This window comes from Lucilia sericata, unplaced genomic scaffold (assembly GCF_015586225.1).
Source record: "Lucilia sericata isolate MDLA Ls3-8-SP2 unplaced genomic scaffold, ASM1558622v1 Contig000487F_arrow, whole genome shotgun sequence".
NCBI classification, from domain to species: domain Eukaryota; kingdom Metazoa; phylum Arthropoda; class Insecta; order Diptera; family Calliphoridae; genus Lucilia; species Lucilia sericata.
The window spans coordinates 252,254-274,639 of NW_023994501.1; the positions used below are offsets into that span (position 1 = coordinate 252,254).

General features: G+C 31.5%; 1 protein-coding gene across 1 annotated transcript in view; it reads right to left on the minus strand.

Annotated features, from left to right (window-relative positions):
* The window catches only part of LOC119605443 (putative uncharacterized protein DDB_G0271606), a 259,513-nt gene extending 245,660 nt beyond the window's left edge, over positions 1-13,853 (minus strand). Inside the window, exon 1 of the mRNA XM_037958558.1 lies at positions 13,792-13,853. The gene's annotated coding sequence lies outside the window, so the exon portion shown is untranslated. The remainder of the gene's footprint in view (positions 1-13,791) is intronic.
* Between the last annotated feature and the right edge of the window lie 8,533 nt (positions 13,854-22,386).

A 22,386-nucleotide genomic window follows, 5' to 3' on the forward strand; every position in this document is an offset into this window, starting at 1 on the left:
CAGTTGTTTAAATTGTTTCACGTGTTTCTTCTTTGTAGTGCCTGAAATAGCCTATTATTTTAACTCTAATGATATAATTCTCAAAAGCCGAATTTAATAATTAATAATACAAATAGCAGCTTACCTATTTTAATAAAATATTATGCTCTACTTTGCTTTTATTGGTGCTATTATTTTAACAGGTCAAAAATGGACTACTTTCGCATTTCGACGTATTTTTATAAATTCACTTATTAATTTTGCAAAAATAGTTTAATTTATAATAGTATAGACTTCTAGTAATAATACAACAAAATTATGGAGAAAAATATTGATGGAAAATGACGTAATCGAAAAATGAAAATCGAACCCACTTCGCAGTTCGATTTTCATTTTTCGATTATTTTTGGCGGTAACTGTATGTACAGGGGAGTTATATAAATATAAAAGTTTTAAATTAAATGTAACCAAAACTAACTGCCGGTTTTAGCCCAAATAAGTTTTATTTAATTTACAATCTAAAGAGTCCGTTGCAAAAAATAACTGGGGGGTTATTGTGTATTTTGATTCGAATAAGAAAAATTACGAATTCGAAAAAATTGTATTATGGAATACGATACGAACTTTCGTAAATAGTTTTTAATTTTGGGATTTTTTTCTTCTTTCGAAAAATCAAAAAATTCCTTTCGTAAATGCAACCATGTATTACGAAAACATGTGTCAAATTCGTTATTAACGTTCGTAAATCATACGAATGCTATTTTGCTTGCGAAAAGAGGGAAAAACAATTTTAAAATGTAAGTAATTAATAAATACATATTTATATACTTGTTTGATTAATAAATGTAATAAAATTTCTAAAGGGAACCAGTAAGAAAAAATGTAAAGACTATCCCTTGATCTTAATGCTGCCGGTCTACCAACAAATGAGGTCGAAAAATGGAAAAAAGTAAGTATATATTTAATTCAAAATTTTATTGTTATAAAACAAAAATGTGTTTATTGCATTCATGTTTCTAGGTATGGGCAGACTACAAACAACACATTAAGGTGAAGTCCCGCAGAAACAAAAGTAGCCTTTCTGGAACAGGTGGAGGGCCAAGTAATTTCTGCTCCCTAACACAATTAGAGCAGCAAATCGCTGATTTGCTTGCTATTAACGAAAGTGTCGATGGTATGAGTGGAACTTATCGATATGGAGCTAAGAGAAAAAGGACATCAAGTGCAAGTGCTACGGAAGTTCCTACTCAAGTAGATGATATTGATATGGAAACCACAGCAAATGATCCAGCTGAAACTTTAGCTGACATATCAAACGGTCAGAATACAGTCACTCCACGTTCTCGGCGTAATAGAAATTTTTCCAACAAGAACAATCTCTTAACAAAACAAGTGGAAAACCAAATAAAATATCAAGAAAATTCATTGGAGCTATTAACAAAAATTGACGAAAACCAAAAAAGTTCTAACAATGAATTTAAGGAAATAAATAAAAATCTTTTAACTTTAAATAAATATTTAAAACGTAGCTGTGAGTACAAGGAACGTCAATACAGATTAGAGAAAGAAAAATTTGAATATATGAAGAAACATGAAATATAAAAAACAAAAAGGAAAATTGCACAACTTGAACTTAAACAAAAAATGTTCGAACTAGAAGCAAACAAAACATTGTGAAAAGTTTTATCTTAAGACATTATTAGTAATCGTAATCAATTTTTAAATTTTGAAAACAACTGAAGTATTATAAACCTTTTTGAAATTTAAAAATTCATTGTTTTATTTTTTCTTAGTTTTATGTAAATTTAGTTACTGAATTGTTTTATGTTTTTAATAAATAGTTTATTGAAATTTAGTATAAACGTTTTATTAACTTCTTGTCACATTATTTTTAATTTCATTTTTAATATTTTTTGCAATATTAGAAAAATTACTTTCTATATTACTTTCGATATTGTTAATGTTTAAAGTTATACTGCTTATATCCTCATTTTGCAAAATAGGGGTTTCAACTTTGTACAGTAAACAAATGTTATGTAGTGCACAACAAACATTAAGAATTTGGACCGCCTTTTCTGGGGAGTAATGTAGTTCTCTTGCTGCTAGTAAGCAACGAAATCTTGCTTTTAATAATCCAAAAGTTCTTTCAATAATCGACCTTAATTTTGAATGTTGGTCGTTAAAATAGGATTCCGCGGAATTTTCAGCAGCATTTCTGTATGGAGTCTAAATCCATGGTTCCAATGGATATCCAGAGTCACCTGCAATGATAATCAATTATTTAATTTTTCTTCTCTTAACATAAAAAAATACTCTTACCTAATATTCTTGTTCCAGTATCACCAGTTTGGAACATTTCTTTTAAATATTCTCTCTCCTCTGATAAATTCCAAACATGTGAATCATGACAAGCACCTCCATAACGCCCATTAATAGCCCTAATGTACATTTCATGATCACATATCTATAAATTAGTAGCATTGAATTATTTTCATTTGTATCTATGTATATGCATGTCCACACTTACGGCCATAGCATTAATACTATGTTTCAGTTTCCTGTTGAAATACAAATGTTCATTATTATGCTATTATTATTATGTGCTGAAATCCACCTTGTGCTAAAAACTTTAATGTGGCTGCCAATTTCAACATTGAAGGAATAGATGTAGATCTTTGTGCAGCTTTTAAATCATCTTTAATTGAATTGAAAACGTACATAATCGGAAATTTTTCACGAATCTGAAAGCAATAATACATTTAATTAAATATTAATATTTACAATTCTCAAATAATTACTTACGCATTTTCATTAATATCCATAATATTTGAATTATCTCTTATATATTTTCTTTCAATTCTTTCCGAAATAACGTCTTCCTCATCGCTTTCCCACAATAACACACAATCCATTATTTATATAAATTATATTTTTTTTATTTTCCAAAAATATTTAGACATTTGCAAGAAAATGGACGAATTTTCAAAGTGCTGTAATTTTTTTTACATATCTAAACTTGGCAGCACTTGGAATTTCCCTTGAAAATGTAAATACAACTCTGTATATCTTCCGAACGTATTACACAATACGAATTAGTTTTCGAATCGGAATTTTACTTCGAAAGTATTTTCGTTTCGAATCGAAATATACAATAACCCCCCTGTATTTAATGATGTACAGTCCCCGAAATATTTATCAGACCGAAATGATTTTTGTCGTAAGTCGGGAATTATTGGTGCAATTATAAAGTTTATATTCGAACAAAATTTTTCAGGAGAAGCAAAAAACCGTCTAAAATGATAAATAAACCAAAAATGTTCAACATTTTCTCAAGTTAAGCTTATTTCTTATTGACAAATTATTATTTGAAGAAAAATTTGCGGCTTTTGTTTTATTTAAGGAGATATGAAACTTACGACCTTGAGAATTAGTTTTTTCTGAAATCCAAAAGGGCGTAAGTTAAATTAAAAAATAGTAAGTTTTAACATTTTCAACTAAATTCAAATCGGTTTTTGTTGGTCAAATAGGCTGAAACATGGATTCTATGTTTTCATAAAGATTTTCGGAAATTGGAATTTTTCTTTGAAAAAGTCTAATAATCACTAAATTACAAGGATTCGCTAAAAGTGCCATTTTTGTTTTATTTGATGCCAACTTATAACATTTCACAGTTTCGAAGTTAAAAATTCAAAAGAATTTAAAAATTTTCATGAATTTTAAGGTAATTTTAGAACATAACCTTTTAGAATTTCTTGGATAGGGACGTAGATTTTAATTGTAGGAGTGTAAAATTTAGCAGGAACATGTACTTTGATACGGTGCAAAGTCGATTTAAATTTTTTTGTAACTTAGGGCTTTTTGGATTTCATATGACGATATATAGTTTCTAAAATATTGAAAACTAACTGCGTGTACCCGGCGTTGCCCGGGTTTCTTCGAAAAGTAAAGACAATATTTTTCTATCTGTAATGACTTTTTTTGAAATAGATATCAAACTTTAGCTTATAACGATAAAATACTTATTATATTTTTCTGCCTTTTTTAATATTTAAAGTCAGTTTCTAGACCAAAAAGTTCCTTAAAATGTAGAAATTGAAAATGAGCTTAAATTAGGAAATTTTTACTTATTTGTAGAACAATTTAAGAAATTTTTTTTTGAGAAATTATACTGAAATCAGCATTTTCAATCACTGGTAGGGACATTTTTAAATTATTTGTTTTATTTTTTCCATGTGCAGTAGATTTAAAGAACTGTTCAATTTAAATAAGGTCACTCCGTACTTTTAATTGTAGTGCTGGTGTACTTTGAATTGTAGTGCTGGTGTCTTCGGGGGCATTTTATTAATTTCAAAAATACGTACCATTAACCGTAAAAAATTGCAAGCGATTTTTTTGCTGTTCCAAAAAGTACATGCAATTGAAAAAAACTCCGAAACGATTATAAGAAATTCTGCACAAAATCATGAAAAATTTGCGCTCATTGATTTCAAATTCCTTTAAAAAGAACAAAATTAGGTTTTTTCTGTTCTAGGAAAATATGAAGAATCCTTGATCTTGGCAGAGAAAACAAAACAACTTTTAATTTGACAAACAATTTTGAGGTGTTCATTAAAGAGTATAACCACCGTTTTTTGTCATTGTTTCTCAAAAATATATCCATTTATAAAAAAGTATGTTTAAAAATATTATTTTTATTCATTAGCTTATGCATCCAGACTAAAGTTTTGGATGGATTTAGACACCACTTGTAAAATCCGAAGAAATAAAGGTTTAAAGGTCAAATATCGTTAGAAATATAAAAAAGTTACCCAAATAATTTTACTTATTAAAATATCCACATCTTCCTTTAATTAAAACATTTCGGAATTTGTTAATGGAAAATGTGTGCTGGAATTATTCAATATCATTATTCAATTTGAAAAGCTTGGAATAAATACGGCGCATACGTGCAGAATTTTTGGTGGATAATTTTCTAAAAGTGAAAAAAAAAATATTGAAAGATGAATTCATCCATATTTTATATGAACAATGCTTTATATGAATCGTTTGAGATTTGCAAAAAAGTTGTCGTTCAGGACACTCTAGTGAGTAGTCAAATACATATCATGGTTTTTTAGATTTGAGCTGCATTTAAAAAATGACAACCCAATTTTATCAAGATAATTTTTTGATGGTTTATTTAACTTATTGTAGATTTTTTTTTATCGATTTAACAATAAATTTAAATTTTATATTTTTGATATAAAAATAGATTTGTATTGAAAATATGAATGATTACGGATCTTTAAGGAGCGAACAACAGGCCCGATAGTGGCCTAGGTGTATTTCTTCGGATTTGATGTAGTATACATCTTCCTATCAACCTAACCTAACGGATCTTTATTGTTTTCTCGAATTGAGAATTGATAAATATAAATTTTAAGGGGAGATATGAATGATTTTCTAGATGGATTTGTAGATTTAAGTTTAAAATTAGAATTTTTGTGAAAAATGTAATATGAATATATTATTTACCCTATTTTAGGAGCGGTTTTTGTTCAGTAGTTTTTATTCTGCATACCAAAGTGGCATTGTAGGTGGAAAATATGAGCGATGGGAGTAATATATACGGATCTACAACAATATATCATTGATAAAAGATTTCCATATGCTATTTTTCGATCGTAGTAAACTACATCCGATTCTGTTTTAAAATAGTTTTTTTTGAGGATATACAGCGGATTACAGGTTTTGAAATAAGAAGTTTTCCGATGGAAAATATAAGTGATGGGATATACGAATCTACAACCGATTTTACGCTTTAGATGAAAATCGATTTTCGATAATAAATTAAATTGATTACAGATTTTTATTTTACCTAATCGTAAAGTAAGTTAAGGGACTAAAACGTTTTAGAGTTTTCAAATAAAAATAAATTTTTGATTAAAATTTTAACTACCTAAATAATAATTCTCATATACTATAAGAGGTATATATCATGTCGGCGGACTACCAGTTGTGGGCATCACCCAAATGAAGTCAATACTCATATTCATATATCTGGGAAATTATAACAATCGGCATTTTTTAAATAAAATGCCGATGTTAATTTTGTAGTAAACAAAAAAATATTTTTACCCTTAAGCACAGTGGGAACATGGTAAGTATATTAGCAGCACAAATTTTGTTTTGAAATCACAATTTTTTTTCGACCAATTTCGCGCTAGATTGCGCATTTGGTCCACTGTGCATGCCTTTGATGTTTGAGGTCGTTAACTTGGTATAATTTAGATGTTTATTCAATTTTCATTTTTATACCCTTCACCTTCGTGAGAAGGGAATATATAAGTTTGTCATTCCGTTTGTAATTTCTATAATATAATTTTCCGACCCCATAAAGTATATATATTCTGGATCCTTATAGGTAGCGGAGTTGATTAAGCTATGTCCGTCTGTCTGTGTGTTTGTTGAAATCACTTTTTAGAGGACCCCAGATATCGGCGAGATCCGAATCTTCAATAATTCTGTTAGACATGCTTTCGAGAAGATCGCTATTTAGAATCAGCAAAATCGGTCCATAAATAAATAAATATAAACTGCTTATTCATTGAGTATTTCGTTTTATATGTTTGGATGGCTGTGTGTTTCATTGCCTTGTGTATATTGTTTTTGTTTCTTGGTGCATTCAGTTTCGTATGTTTGGATGTCTGTTGGTTTCATTGCGTTGTGTATTTTGTTTTTGCTTTTTTTTTGGAGTATTTCGTTTCGTATGTTTCATTGTCTTGTGTATATTGTTTTTGTTTTTTGGTGTATTCAGTTTCATATGTTTGGGTGTCTGTTGGTTTCATTGCGTTGTGTATTTTGTTTTTGTTTTTTTGTGTATTTCGTTTCGTATGTTTGGATGTCTGTTGGTTTCACTGCTTGTGTATTTTGTTTTTTTGTGTGTTTATTTCATTTTGCTATAATAATATAGAATTGATGTATTTTAAATACACTGTGGTGAAGGGTCGAAAAAAGCTAGGTTTCCGGCTCCATTTGATAATGTAGAGCATCAAACCATCACATTTCCTCATCCGTATTTTGTTATGGGAGTAACGATTTTTCCATTCAGCTCTTCATTTGTTCTTCCGACACTTCAGATATATTCAATATGCTTTTATCAAAGAATATATAGGCTTCTTACTAGACACTCGGCCATTATATCCTTGACCTTTAATCGTTCGATGAATTGTTGTTTCTGAAACAGTCTTAATTACTCTTTCACAAAAATTTGTCTTGATTTTCCTAAGTGTTAGACGCTCTTCTATATCTGTCATCTTTTTTAGCTATCACGTTTTTAATGCGGCCTTCATGTTTATACCTTTGTACAATATCACCGACAGTATTTGGCTTCATATTTAATGTTTCACCTATATTTTTATAGGTTTTTTTCATTATACCCACCATCAAAAGATATGGGGTGTATATTAATTTTGTCATTCCGTTTGTAATACATCCAAATAGTGGTTATAAACCCATTAAAGTATATATATTCTGGGTCCTTATTAAACTCTAAGACGATCTAGCCACGTCTGTCCGTCCGTCTGTTAAAAGCAGGATAGCGTCCGAACGGAATGAGCTAGAGGATTGAAATTTTCCACAAATATTCTCTATAGATAAGGTTTGTTCGGTATTGAAAATGGGCAATATCGCTCCACGTTTTCGGATAGCCCCCATACAAGGGGACCCCCGAAAAAATAGCTTTAACGGGCATATCTGTTTTAAAAGTACGAGTCTAGCGATGAAATTCGACACAAATAAGTTTTATATAATCCAAAATCTCCCTACCAAGTTTTATGAGGATCGGTCCATAATTGAGCCTTCCCCCCATATAAGGTCCCCGTCAGAAAATGACTTTAACGCTTATTACTGGCTTAAAATACGAGAATAGTGCTGATATTCGACACACAGTGAACCTTCAAAAAATGATTACTGGCTTAAAAATACGAGTATAGCGATGCAATTCGACACACATAAGTTTCATGCGAGCCAAAATCTCTTAATCAAGTTTTATGTGGATCGGTTCATAGTTGACCCTACTGGTATTACACTAATCAATATAATTTATATAATTAATTACTTTATGGCATTATATTTAACCTAGATGATAAAGGCAGATCAAATGATATTGGCCATCATTTCTATGAAAGACGGGCATAATCCAATAATTCTTAGATTTGAGTTTTTTTTCCAAAATATAATCGTTTAAAATTATTCTGGAATTTTTTTTACAAATTTGAAAACGTTAAAACTAGAATTTTTAGATTTTATTTCTAAAGAAAATCGCTATCAACCTAAAATTAACGAAAAAAGCTTTATCTGAGAAAAATTTTGTTAAAAATCAACTTATTGTTGACTTAAAGAAGGGTCGAGCCTACAATAAAATTCATATATTTGTCAATGGTTTATTGAAGGTATTTTAAGCTATTTAACGTTCATGAATACGATTTTCGTGCAATTTGGTTTATAAACCTAAAATAAGTTTTTATGAATACTAAAAAATACATATGTATCTAGGTCCACGATCGGCAACTCCTATACACAGTGTATTTTGGCAGTTACAAAATTTACACAGACTACTCACACGCATAGAAAACACAATTCAGTCTCATATGAGCTGACACTGAAGGAGGTTGTGTTGTCTCTGGTTTCTTGCTTTTGCAATGAAAATAAAAGAAAATATATTAATGCAGGGATAGATAATTCTAATTATTGTTGTACTTTTTTAGCATATACACTACATAATAATTAGTTTTTAGAATTATAAACTTTTTAAATGTTTTTTCTTACAACTTAAGTAGAAAATTACAAATATTTACATAAATATATATGTAATTATGTTAAATTTTTACATTTAATAGGTATATAATTCATTAAAAACTTAGTTAAGAAGCTCATATTCCTATTTCAATACTTAGAATAAATATGTGCAAATAAGCCCAAAAATATTTGCTACTTTTAAAATAAAAAATATAAGTTTTGTTTTAGATTAATATTACATATTTCTGAATTTCATTTTTCCACGCATGCCTTGTTGTGAAGATGAGAGTGCGATTATTTCTCATTTCTTGTTTTTATACCCACAACCACCATCAGTGGTGATAGAGGGTATATATAACTTTGTCATTCCGTGTGTAACACCAAGAAATATTCATCTGAAACCCAACAAAGTATATATATTCTTGGACCTTATGAAAATCTGAGTCGATTTAGCTATGTCCGTCTGTCTGTATAAAACATTCTCACGTTAACACGAAGCAACAAAAATTAACGAAATTCACCCAAAATATTTATTATTGTCCTAGGCAGTTTGGTATTGAAAATAAGAAAAATCGGTGCACACCGGGAAAAGTTATGAATCAAAATTTGAAACAACCTCGAAAAAAATAAGCATTTTTTACACATTCTGATGTAATTTTCTCGAAAACTATGCAAGATAATTCCATGAAAATCACCATACATTCGTTTCTACACAAGAGCTTGACTCCTGCTGAAAATTGCCAGAATCGATCAACAATTTCATATACCTCCCATACAAAAGTACATATTCCCGGAAAATGGGTTTTTTGTTAATAACTTCCGTCACAATGTCGAAATCTTTACAAAAGTTTACAAATTAAAATCTTTTGTGAATAGAACTCATTCAGAGAAAAAATTTTCTGGATCGGTCTATAATTGGACATAGCTCCCATACAAGGTCCCCTCCCGAAAATAACTTAAACGCAAATAATTCATTACTAAATTAAGATATCCATATAAAATTTGGTACAAGTATTGGTCTCACATACAGAAATATTACTGTGAAATTTTTATTCCATCGGTCCATAATTGGTCATAGCTCCCATTCAAGGTCCCCTCCCGAAAATCACTTAAACGCACATAACTCATTACAAAATTAAGATATCCACATATGCACGAAAATATTACTGTGAAATTTTTTTTCCGATCGGTCTATAATTGGTCATAGCTCCCATACAAGGTCCCCTCCCGAAAATCACTTAAACGCACATAACTCATTATTAAATTAAGATATTCATATAAAGTTTGGCATAAGCATTGCTCATATACAGAGAAATATTACTGTGAATTTGTTTTTCTATCGGTCCATAATTGATCATAGCTCCCATACAAGGTCCCTTTCAGAATACAAAATATTGATATCCATACATTTAGCAAAAATATTGCTCTTATATACATAAATTAAACTATAAAATTGTTTTACGATCGGTCCATATTTGGTCATAGCTCTCATACTAGGTCCCCTCCAGAAAATCACTTAAATGCACAATATTCATTACCAAATAATGATATAGATACAGAATTTTGAAATTTTGTCTTTATATACATAATTGGTCAAAGCTCCCATACAAGGTCCTTTTACGAAAATCTCTTAAACGCACATTACTCATTACCAAATAAAGCTATTAATAAAAAATTTGGGCAAATATTAATTTTGTATACAAAAATTCTATTTCAAGATTTTTTCACGATTGGTTCATAACATGGGTCGTTCCCATACAAGGTTCCCTTCAGAAAATCACTTAAACACACATTACTTATTACTAAATTACGATATAGATATAAAATTTGACTGAAATGTAGCTTTTATGAACAGAAATTTTGCTTAAAGAATTTTTTTGTTAATAACTTCCGTCACAATGTCGAAATCTTTACAAAATTTTATAAATTAAAATCTTTTGTGAATAGAATTCATTCAGAGAAAAAACTTCTGGATCGGTCTATAATTGGTCATATCTCCCATACTATGTCCTGCCCCTAAAAGCGCTTTAACCGTATTTAACTAGTTGCATTATCAATTTGTGTAGAACAAAATTATATATATTTATTTTGAAAATCCTTAAATCTTTTACACACATGCATACATGCAAATGCGTTTGTAATCCTAATATATAGTATAAATCTCTTTGTTCTGTTCTTTTGTTTGTTCGTCAATCACGCCTAAACGGCTAGACCGATTTTCTTGAAATTTGGAACATAGGTAGATCTATCATTGGAGGATGTTATAGGCTATATCGTTTTTCAAAACTTGGACTAGGAGGGCGCAAAAAGGGGGTAAATGGGTGAAAAGCGGTCAAAATTAGTACTTTTAAGTATAAATACCAATTATTGTCTTTGCTTAAGCCAAAATATATTCCATTAAGCTTTTTAAAGTATCAGAAATATGACTAAAGGGGGAAAAACGGGCAAAATTAGTACTTTTGACTAAACGGCTAGACCGATTTTCTTGAAATTTGGAACATAGGTAGATCTATCATTGGAGGGTGTTATAGGCTGTATAGTTTTTCAAAACTTGGACTAGGAGGGCGCAAAAAGGGGGTAAATGGGTGAAAAGTGGTCAAAGTTAGTACTTTTAAGCATAAATACCAATTATTGTCTTTGCTTAAGCCAAAATATATTCCATTAAGCTTTTTAAACTATCAGAAATATGACAAAAGGGGAAGAACGGGCAAAATTAGTAATTTTGTGCTTTAAGACTAATTTTTATCTGTTCTATATCAACTGCGCTTTTTATAGTATCGGAAATATGCATATTTTGGAAGCCCACCCAATGGGGACAAAAACGGGTAAAAAAAGGAATTCTATGTTTGCTGTATAAAATGTCCTAAAGACATCAAATCCTAATATATATTATAAATCTCTTTGTAAGTCTGTTCCTTTGTTTATTTGTTCGTCAATCACGCCTAAAAGGCTAGATCGATGTTTGCTGTATAAAATTTCCAAAAGACATAAAATTTTAAATATTAATATTTTAATGGAGCAAGGGACTAACAAATATCATATTTTTGGGTTATTTAAATTAACGAATAAAAAAGTATAATTATTTGTTATATTGGTACTTTTATGAAATTTCGTAAATATACAATGATTTAAAAAATTATGTTTTTGCAAAGCATCTATCCAGTGGGTAAAAAAGGGAATTTTTTACTTTGTTTTAATAAATGTCCTATCTGACTTTAATTTTAAATATCGCTGTATGAAATCCTAATCCTAAAAACCTAATTCATAATATATAATATAAATCTCTTTGTAAGTCTGTTTGTTTTTTCGTCAATCACGCCTAAACGGCTGGACCGATTTTCTAAAAATTTGTAGCAAAGTTATATCTATACTTGGCGGGCGCTTTAGACAAAAAGGGGGAAATGGGTGAAAACCGGCAAAATAAGTACTTTTGATAGTAAGTAATGAGTTTTTGCAAAACATCATTAAAGAGGAAAAGGGAGGAAAAAAGGGGAGATACATGATTTTTTTAATAAATGTTCTACATGACTCATATTTTCAACATCAATTTCTGAAATGATACAAAATTTATTAAACAAAATACATAAATTTGGGTAATTCAATGGAGAAAAATGGTATAGGTAGTATTTGTGGAACTGTGTTGGTACCTTTTAAAAATATTGTTCAATTTTAATGAAATTTCATTTGTAGCTTTATAAGATCACAAAAAAATTATAATGAATTTCTTCATAAAGAGACCTTTAGCATTTTTTCAAACATGAAGAAGAAAGGGAAAGGGGAGAATACTTAAGTATAATGTTATGAAACCACTTAAAACCCCGGACAACGCCGTGTACAAAAATCTAGTGTTCAATAAATCATGGAATTGTAATAGATTTAAGCTGTTTAAATCTTTGTATTTCTTCTATTCAAGACATGAGAAAACTTATTTCTACAAATATTTGATCAATTAGAAAAGTATTAATATATAAATAGCTGGTGGAGGGTATTTAAGATTCGGCTCAGCCGAATATAGCACTCTAACTTGTTTGCTCTTACACTTATATAAGTGCAAAATGTGGTAGTATATGTCTGCCGATCGCGGATCTAGGTACATATCTGATTATGAAAAAATATCACAATTTTACACTTAAAGAATGGGTAAACTGTATGTAACAACAAAATTGTCAAAAATGTAGTTTATTTATTAAAAGTACACAGGTCAACAAATTTTTAACATAGAGCTAAAATGGGGTTTTGAGATATCGTATCCTAAAAACTGAAGAATCCCCATTTTTGGCTATATTTGTGTTCTTATAACCTAAAGCTTGGAACAACCATAAAATTACAAAAACAAAATTTGTATCTCTATTTCCATTAATTTGTTAAATTTTTTTCAAAACATCCATTTGAATTTCTTTCTTTTGTACTTACGAAGATAACGTCCGATGTAGTAAAATAAAGGCAATATAAAATTGTTTGGTATTTAAGTTGTTTCAAGCTTTAAGTTAAGATATCTCGAAGAAGGATAAAGATATGACAGATATTAAACCTTTATTTTAAAGTCGACAGATTGGACTGACAGACGTTATAACAGATTTTATAAATAAAGGTGGCCGCTTTTAAAAGGTCTCAAATATTGTTAAAAATTTTGATTTTTTAAGTTTCAAGGTCATAATATCTCAAAACCTGAAGTGATGGAGGAATTATGAGGCCAGATTAAAATTAAGCGATGCTAAATGCGTAGAAATGTGTATTTTGGTCTCTATGTTGCGCTTTTTTTCAAATTGTGTAGGCCTGCGGTATAAGCCTAAAGTTTGAGCCGGTTTTTATAATTATCCATAAGGAAAAAATTTTACTTAAGTTTTGAAAATTATATGAAATGTTTAAAGCTTAAGTTAAATTTTTCTCTAAGTCTGCACTATAAAACCGGTAGTGTTAGTTAAAAGTAAGGAGATATATAAATAATTAAATAAAAAATTTCAATATATTAAAATTAAAGTCGTCAAAAAACAACACAAAACAAAACGATGATCTATTAAAAGCAGAACTTACAGATCTATGCCGCTGATGGGTCCTGAATGCCGAACGTTGGCGTGTTAAAGACGCATGTCGTACCTATATTTTGTTCATAATTATAATAAAGAAGAATGGGAAGAAATTTATTATATATTGGATTAAAAGCTTGGTCAAGAAAATACAACAGTAGTATTTCATATAAATTAATGTCAAACATATACCTTTTTTGTACTGGTACCTAGTACAATATCTATTTAATAATATACTTACAATATAAAAAGGCTAATCTTAACATTTTATAAGTCAAATTGAAAATAATTTTTTTTCGAATGTGTTGAAAATATGTCATAATAAATTTTTGATATACATACATATTTACACTGTCTAATAATTATACCCACCACACATCGAAATATTGTTCATAGACCCACAAAAGTATATATATACTTATTAAATTCTAAGACGATCTAGCCATGTCTGTCCGTCTGTAAGTCCGACTGTCTGTCTGTTGAAAGCACGATAAGGTAAGCCGAACGGTAAGGCAATGTTTGTTTGGTATTGAAAATGGGCAATACCCCCATACAAGTGGACCCCCGGAAAACCACTTTAACGGGCATATCTGTTTTAAATGTACGATGAAATTCGACATAAATAAGTTTCATGTGATCCAAAATCCTCCTACCAAATTTTATGAGGATCGGTCCATAATTGATCCCACCCCCCATAAAAGGTTTCCTTCATAAAATGACTATAACGCTTATTACTGCCTTAAAAATATGAATATAGCGATGAAATTCGACACATATAAGTTTCAATGTTACGCTCATTACTGACTTAAAAATACAATGAAATTTGACATAAGTAAGTCTCTTATAATCCAAAACCTCTCGGTCTCGGTCCGCAATTGACCCTACCCCCATATAAAGTCCCTTCAAACACTTAACACTTAACTGCCTTAAAAATACGAGTAAAGCGATAAAATTCGACCCAACTAAGTTCTTTGCGAACCAAAATCTCTTAACCAAATTTTATGTGGATAATTCACCTCACCCCCTATAAGATCTTCTTCAAATAATTAATTTAACACTCATTACTGGCTTAAAAGTACAAGTATAGAGATGAAATTCGACATAACTTTAAAACTCATTACCGTCTCAAAAATAAGAGATAGCTTTCGACACACATACATATGTTTTATACGAGTTAAAATTTCTCTACCTAATTTATTAAGGATCGGTCCATAACGATCATTGCTGACTTAAAAATACGTGAACAGTTATGAAATTTGATATAAGAAACATTTATAGCAACGTAAATCTTCCTACCGAATTTCATGCGGAAAATGTCGGGAAGATGTTTTATATGAACCAAAATCAGTCTAAAAATAATTTATTAAAAATTTTATGAAATACGGTCAATAATAAACCCTATCTCTCATATAAGGTCATATTCAGTTAATTTGATGAGTAATATCACTCTGATGTTTATAGGGGAGAATTCCTTTTACGGCATACAGTTTGATGGTGGGTATATAAGATTTGGAATAGCCGAATATAACACTCTCACTTGTTTTTAAGTTTGATTTTAAAAAATATATTAATATTATGCTAAGTTCAATACAAATAATGGTGGGTATATAAGATTCGGCACTGCCGAATATAACACTCTCACTTGTTTTTAAGTTTGATTTTAAAAAATATATTAATATTACGCTAAGTTCAATACAAATTAACTCTTTCTTTATTAACGATTTTTAGGTTTGTTATTCATTAAAAAATCAAAAATGCTTTATACAATAAATATTGAAATCCTCCAACCAAATAATATATTCTAAATTTATTTGAATAAATTTAATATTGAGCTGCCGAAAAGCGCATGGGAACCAGCTTATTCTCCAATAATACATATTATTCAAAATTTAACTTTAATTAAATTAAAGGGATTGTAGTTTTAGCTCGTTAAACATTAACACTTGTATTCATAAAAAATTCTTGTTTTGGTTTTAATGCACACTAGAGTGACCACAAAAAAGTTGGAATCATGTTCGTCTGAACCCCACAGAACGATTCTCCTTGCCAGATATTGAGGTAGCCGAAATTTGAACTGGATTAAACGACGTTAACACGTGCCGCTCATTGTTCAAAGTTTGAAAAAAATCCAAATTTTTTACCAAAAAGCTAACATATGAAGCCATAACTCCAGATGGGTAAATAAAAGAAACAAATATCTCAACACAAAGCTAATATTTTTCTTCAAAATTTATATTATATACAAAATTCTGGTTACTTTAAATCAAACAGAGTTACAACATCTTTTGTCTCCAAAAACGTGACGTGTTCACTGTAGGAGCATATTTCCTATATCTTGATATTATGTAATAAATGTTGTTATTAAGTAAATATTTTTACATATTATTGTTAAAGAATCATAATATACATAGATTTAGTATTTCAAAATGATATAAAACACAAAAATTAGTTGAAAAATGTAAAATTTATTAAAAATTCATTAACGAGTCTCAGAGCACTTGATTAGAGAGTGTGGAAAAAAATTTAACTTATTTTGAAAAATATTCCAATAAAACTATTTGATTATATAAAATATATTTATATTTACTCGAATATAGGTTTTTGTCCTTAAAAGATAACGTGAACCTGTTCTGAGATATGTTAAAAAAAATTTTACACGGCAGTTTCAAAATTCTATTTTCAGTTTTTTTAAAATTATGTTATTTGAATTCTGCGAATTTCGGGAAAAAAATAATTTTTTTGTAATATTTTAGAAAATATGTCCAAATTCTTTACTGTTGTACATTTTAAACAAAATATTTACAGAATATAAAATATGTCCCTGAAGTTATATATAAGTCGGAAAATCCTAAGGTGTTAACTTTGGAGGTCAAAGATTAAATTTTGCAATATTTGGAAATTCTCCCAGAAACATATCGAAATATTATTTATTTGTTGGCCATATTTACTAAATTAACAGGAATTTATTGCATATAGTCCGATATTTAAAATAACAGCAAAAAATAAAATTAACCCTTTAAAGCACTTAGGTCCAATATAACCCAAAAGTTCAATAACTCAATTTAAATAATGCTCTTTGTAATTTTAAACAAGTAAGAAATCTATATTCGCCTTTGCCGAACATTATATACCCTTCACCATTGTGTTTTTAAAAAATATTAAATTTATATGTCGGTAGGTTGATAGGAGGATGTATGCTACATCAAGTCCGAAGAAATACACCTAGGCCACTATCGGGCCAGTTGTGCGCTCCTTATCATGAAATAAAATGGGAACTGAATGAATTATTTTTCTGTGTTCATAAACTTAGTTTCCTGAACGTAATTCCTAAGAATCTTCCAATCAGTGTTAGTCAGGAATGTTATTTCCGGAATAACATCACTTCCAAGATACTTGGATCTAAGTTTCCAGAGTTTAACTGTCCATATTTATTCTAATCCAATTTACGCATTCCGTTATTGCTCGTACTTCTGCCTGGAAGCTTGTGTTATGATTTGGTAAATGGTGGTATATTTCTGTTTCTGGGTCTTCAATATAGAACCCCAGCCCCACTTTGTCCCCCAATTTAGAGCCATCCGTGTAACAACGGTTTCCTACTGGTATTTGCTCTAATGTTCCGCTTGACCAAGACATTCTATCTGGGATCAGCGTTTCAAAGTTTCCGACATATTCTGTGGCACGTCCGATAATTGTGTACGACCTTCCAATGTGTCCAGTATACATTGATGACATGTCATCTAACCGCTTTTGTCCAGTTCGCTTAAAGTAAAGAGCCGTTCTGCTGTAAGCGTCGCCTCATATCTTAAATATGTTTCAATGGGTGGAATATCTGCAACGTTTCCAGAGCCTTGGTTGAAGTAGTACACATGGCACCACTTATACCCAAGCAGCAAGTACGCTGAACTCCATGTAGTAGTTTGATATTGCATTTTTTGTCTAAAGCAGTCCACCAGGTTATTGAAGCATAAGCTAGAATTGGTCTAATTACACTTTTATGAAGCCAATTTGTCATAGTAGGACCAAGACCCCATTTCAGTTCTCCTACATATCGCCCAGCACCGATGTGCATTGTTGATCCTATCCTCTATGTGGTGTCTCAATTTTAATTTCCGGTCGAGGATTACACCTAAGTACTTAACTTTGTCTGTCACTGGCATCTTCTTGCCCAGGAAGCAAGGTTCAGTATACGTAGATATTTTTGTCTTTCTTGTGAATAGACAGATTTCCATTTTTGCCGGGTTATCATTGAGGCCTCTCGGTTGAGCCCAGCTCAAGGCCGTATTTACAGCCTCCGCAGCTCTTCTACACAAGTAATTTGGATCCTTTCCCTTTAACAGTATTACGACATCGTCTCCATAGCAGACAGGTCTAAGTCCTTTCTCGGTTAGGATCCTTAGGAGGCTATTAATCGTGGTAACCCAGAGTAAAGGTGACAAAATGCCACCCTGTGGTATACCGCGAAATACCTTTTTCCTGATAGTTATATTATACATCTCGCAGCTTATCCATCTGTTCCTTAGCATGTGGTTGATCCAGTTACGGAGCACCCAGTCAACATAAAACTGGTCTAGGGATTGGATAAGAGTATCAGAGTGCACGTTATTGAAGGCGCCTTCGATGTCAATACATACCGCCAGTGTATACAGTTTGCTATCAAAGGATGCACCTATGTAGTGGACAACTTCGTTTAAAGCGGTTTCCACCGATCGTCCCTTTACATAAGCATGCTGCTTAAATTTTAGGTCTTTGTCGGGTATACTTCTTTTAATCAGAGAGTGTGAAGATAAATTCGAATTTAACTAGTAAAGACGCAAACCAAATTCTTTAACATAGCTATTTTTGCAGTTAGCAGTGCACTGTTAACCAATTAACAGTCAAAATGCTCTAATTTGTTGAAAAAATCATATATCCAGTATTTCTGAAATATTTTCAGAATAAAAAAATATAAAGAAAAAAGAAACATTTACAATATTGGCATTAAAAATGGTTTGTGACCAGAAAGTTCTAGAGAGGATTTGTGGTCATTATGGAATTTTAAGGAGGGGCTGGTATACCACGATATATGGAATCGGTAGTCCCAGATGTCCTTAATAGTTCTCTATAACTAGTTTATCCCAAATAATCTTAGGATCCCTGAAAAGTAGCCCTGAAAATTGGTCAAGAAATTCTAGAGAGGATTTGTGGTCATTATGGAATTTTAAGGAGGGGCTGGGATACCACGATATATGGAATCGATAGTCCCAAATGTCCTTGATAGTTCCCTATTACTGGTTTATCCCAAATAATTTTAGGATCCTTTAAAAGTGGCCATGAAATTCTGGAGAGGATTTTTGGTCATTATGGAATTTTAAGGAGGGGCTGGTATACCACGATATATGGAATCGGTAGTCCCAGATGTCCTTAATAGTTCTCCATAACTAGTTTATCCCAAATAATCTTAGGATCCCTGAAAAGTGACCCTGAAAATTGGTCAAGAAATTCTATAGAGGATTTTTGGTCATTATGGAATTTTAAGAAGGGGCTGGGATACAACGATATATGGAATCGGTAGTCCCAGATGTCCTTAATAGTTCCCTATTACTAGTTTATCCCAAATAATCTTAGGATCTCTGAAAAGTGGCCCTGAAAATTGGTCAAGAAATTCTAGAGAGGATTTGTGGTCATTATGGAATTTTAAGGAGGGGCTGGGATACCACGATATATGGAATCGGTAGTCCCAGATGTCCTTAATAGTTCCCTATTACTAGTTTATTCCAAATAATCTTAGGATCTCTGAAAAGTGGCCATGAAATTCTAGAGAGGATTTGTGGTTATTATGGAAATTTAAGGAGGGGCTGGGATACCACGATATATGGAATCGGTAGTCCCAGATGTCCTTAATAGTTCCCTATTAATAGTTTATCCCAAATAATCTTAGGATCCCTGAAAAGTGGCCCTGAAAATTGGTCAAGAAATTGTAGAGAGGATTTGTGGTCATTATGGAATTTTAAGGAGGGGCTGGGATACCACGATATATGGAATCGGTAGTCCCTCTGGGTACATAGGATTAACCTGTGCTAGATTTCATCGCGATTGTTTTATAATTAACTTTTTATGTCTCTTTAAACTTTATTTAAACTATTGTATGGGGACCAGATGAAATCGTGAACCGATATGGCCCTAGCTCCTCCAGTGAGTCCTTTATACTGATTATAACAGACAAACGGATATAGCTAAATCGTCTTAGAATTTAATAAGGTCCCAGACAATAGCTGTGTAGAGTGGTGAAATGAGTGCGAATGGAAATTAACGATCTTGGGGTCACAGGTTCGAATCACGGTTGACTTTTTTCTAACTAAATTTTTTTATTAACAAATAAGTACTTTTTCTAGTATAATAAGATTTCTCATTATCCAATCCACCGCTTTACCTACAACAATCGCTGCACTCAGTGCTTGCTTAAATTATAGTTTTTATACTAAAGTATTGTTTTGTTTCATATATTGTTATACGCATTTTTTAAATTAGGGGAAATATTACAGTTAGTTATTTTCTTTACTTGTAAAAACTAAGGAAAAAACTTGTTTTTGATTTTTTTGTTTTGGTAGATAAATCAAAGTCTTTGCCTATTCTCTTTATGTAGCACTCCAAATGTGTTGCGCTTTTACAAAATTCGGTGGTTAAGAAACAAGGGAAAACTATTAAGGGACTACCGATTCCATATATCGTGGTATCCCAGCCCCTCCTTAAAATTCCATAATGACCACAAATCCTCTCCAGAATTTCATGGCCAGTTTTCAGGAATCCTAAGATTATTTGAGGTAAACTAGTAATAGGGAACTATTAAGGACATCTGGGACTACCGATTCCATATATCGTGGTATCCCAGCCCCTCCTTAAAATTCCATAATGACCACAAATCCTCTCTAGAATTTCTTGACCAATTTTCAGGGCCACTTTTCAGGAATCCTAAGATTATTTGGGATAAACTATTAATAGGGAACTATTAAGGACATCTGGGACTACCGATTCCATATATCGTGGTATCCCAGCCCCTCCTTAAATTTTCATAATAACCACAAATCCTCTCTAGAATTTCATGGCCACTTTTCAGAGATACTAAGATTATTTGGAATAAACTAGTAATAGGGAACTATTAAGGACATCTGGGACTACCGATTCCATATATCGTGGTATCCCAGCCCCTCCTTAAAATTCCATAATGACCACAAATCCTCTCTAGAATTTCTTGACCAATTTTCAGGGCCACTTTTCAGGGATCCTAAGATTATTTGGGATAAACTAGTATAGGGAACTATTAAGGACATCTGGGACTACCGATTCCATATATCGTGGTATCCCAGCCCCTCCTTAAAATTCCATAATGACCACAAATCCTCTCTAGAATTTCTTGACCAATTTTCAGGGCTACTTTTCAGGGATCCTAAGATTATTTGGGATAAACTAGTTATAGAGAACTATTAAGGACATCTGGGACTACCGATTCCATATATCGTGGTATACCAGCCCCTCCTTAAAATTCCATAATGACCACAAATCCTCTCTAGAACTTTCTGGTCACAAACCATTTTTAATGCCAATATTGTAAATTTTTCTTTATATTTTTTTATTCTGAAAATATTTCAGAAATACTGGATATATGATTTTTTTCAACAAATTAGAGCATTTTGACTGTTAATTGGTTAACAGTGCACTGTTAACTGCAAAAATAGCTATGTTAAAGAATTTGGTTTGCGTCTTTACTAGTTAAATTCGTGTTTATCTTCACACTATCTTTTAATCATACTATCGACTATCCGTTCCAAGGTTTTAAGTAGGAATGACATAAGACTTATCGGTCGATAAGACTTAGGTGTCGAATAGCTAGGTTTCCCTGGTTTAGGTATAAATATTACCCTTGCATCCTGCCATTGAATTTCAAGCATGCAGTAGATATCTGAGACAGATGTACGGAAACCACCTCCATCTGTAAGAGTGCCGGGAAAATGCCATCCAGCCCTGCAGCTTCATAGGGAGCGAAGCTCTTGATTGCTCCTTTAACCATATCAGATGTAATTACAATTTCCGTGTTAGCCTCCCCCTCCTCCAATATCGGTTCATCTATGTTATTCGATATACAGGGTAGGAAATGAGAGTCCATTGGAAGTTTCATTGTCTCCTCCATATCCTCCAGCTTCCTGCCCGTATCATCGATACGGGCATGTCCGGATGGACATGAGTTTTGGATATGAATTTCTTATCTTCGATACGTCATTTACGCTGTCTACCTGTTCACAGAAAAAATTGCAGGATTCTCGTTTGGCTTTACGAACAGTTTTCTTATATTCACCAAGTTTACTACGATACTCATCCCAGTATACTGCGGTATTTTTACGCCGTGCCCGGTTAAATAGTTTGCGAAGAGTCTTACCAAGGTTCCGGATCTCCCCGGTTACACAGGGTTTCTCCTGGGCAGATCTTCGCTCTCGCAGAGGGCAGCTGTCCTCGAACGATTCAACCCAGGCACTTCCACTTTGGCGTCTATATCTACTTTATTTCGATATTGAAAAGTGTCCTCACATAATCTTTTATAAGCTCTTCTGAACATATAGTTATATCTAAT